Source organism: Denticeps clupeoides, chromosome 10, assembly GCF_900700375.1.
Source record: "Denticeps clupeoides chromosome 10, fDenClu1.1, whole genome shotgun sequence".
Lineage (NCBI taxonomy): Eukaryota > Metazoa > Chordata > Actinopteri > Clupeiformes > Denticipitidae > Denticeps > Denticeps clupeoides.
The window spans coordinates 20,425,192-20,426,849 of record NC_041716.1 but is presented as its reverse complement, the minus strand read 5'-3'; the positions used below and the strand labels follow the sequence as shown (position 1 = coordinate 20,426,849).

Genomic DNA, 1,658 nt, shown 5'->3' with positions numbered 1-1,658 from the left:
TTTCTTTATTTCTGTATACCCACAATGCCTTACAGCAACACCCACAAGTGGAGTAACACCCATAGTGGTGGGGGCAGTGGTGGCCTAGTGGTTAAGGAAGCGGCCCCATAATCAGAAGGTTGCTGGTTCGAATCCCGATCTGCCAAGGTGCCACTGAGCAAAGCACCGTCCCCACACACTGCTCCCGGGGCGCCTGTCATGGCTGCCCACTGCTCACTCAGGATGATGGGTTAAACGCAGAGGACAAATTTCACTGCTGTGTATCACGTGTGACAATCACTTCACTTTCACTTCACCCACACGGGGAGCAGTGTGTGGGGACGGTGCTTTGCTCAGTGGCACCTCGGCAGATTGGTATGCGTACCAGCAAACTTCTGATTACATGGCCGCTTACTTAACCGCTAGGCCACCACTCCCCTTTTACCACTCACAGAGGCACTGCAATACTGGGTCGATGTGTGGAAAAATCCGCTTAATATGTAGTCCCCCGCTGGATGACGTATCAGATATTAGATTGATAATAACAGATACTACACTTGATCTTATCCAAAAGGCAGAGAAGCTTAATGTTTCTTGAATGTAGCAAATCTAATGAATGTAACATTTTTAACAACTGGGGGTGAAAAAAGTCACAAATTAAGGCATGGCTTAAATACACTGAGGCTTGGGTAATCCCAATCAGGATAAGCAGGGTAAACAGAAAATTCAAAGGCTACAGAGTCAAGTGATAATGACAAGGGATGTGACAATAAAAGTGATCTAATTAGATTTTGAGTTGATTAGAATTGTTAGCAAAAGAAAATAGAACAGAAAATGGGTGAATAGCAGGGCTGTCAGTTCTGGCTGTGAGATATATGGTTGAGGATCTTCAGAGGCCCAGAACTCGGCAAATTTTTCTGCATTAAATAAATTTACATTGCTGCAAGGTCTGAGCCCAGGGTTCACTGAAATACTTCAAATTTGCTGGCAACCAACATTGCCTTACACATTGTTAACTGCAAGAATGTGAAAAAAGACAAATGTGGGTAGAATATTTTACTGGCACCTTCTTATTATTCAACCCCAAATTCCCCAAACCCAGGAGGTACGATGTGAAAGGCTCATATACAATTACTGGCCACTACACAGATCCCCACACCTCTAGCTAAAACATGTCTCAGTGTTTCATTGTGCACTTTGCCTTTTGCTACTGTGTTGGAAGAGTGAAGCACTTAATGAGAACTTTCTCTGATTTGGCACCTAGGTTCAGTCTTTCAGATGCTCTGCAAAAAGCAAAGGGGCCATTTATCACAGAGCAAATGTTTTACATGCGTTTGAAGATGAATGGGTTACAAACCTCAAACTTCATTATCATTAAATAAAACCTCACAGCTCCTAATCCTCCTGCTCTCCATTATGCAATAACACCATTTATCTCCACCTACTGTTCGTGAAACTGTTCTACAAACTCAAAGATGGTTCAGTTCATAAAACTGTTACAGGACACTCAGTTTTCCTAAAATATCTTCACTTCTGGAATACCTACCAGCCCCACATGGAGATAATAAAAAAGATCTTTACCAAACACTCTGAGTCATTTATAATTATTCATGCTAAAAGTAATAAGATCCTGAATGAGTGACAATCCTTTACTTAAGATACTTAATCAACATTATGAC

At 41.9% G+C, this 1,658-nt stretch overlaps 1 pseudogene; it reads right to left on the bottom strand.

Moving 5' to 3' along the window:
• Positions 1–413: 413 nt before the first annotated feature.
• On the bottom strand, positions 414–566 carry LOC114798963 (uncharacterized; annotated as a pseudogene).
• Between the last annotated feature and the right edge of the window lie 1,092 nt (positions 567–1,658).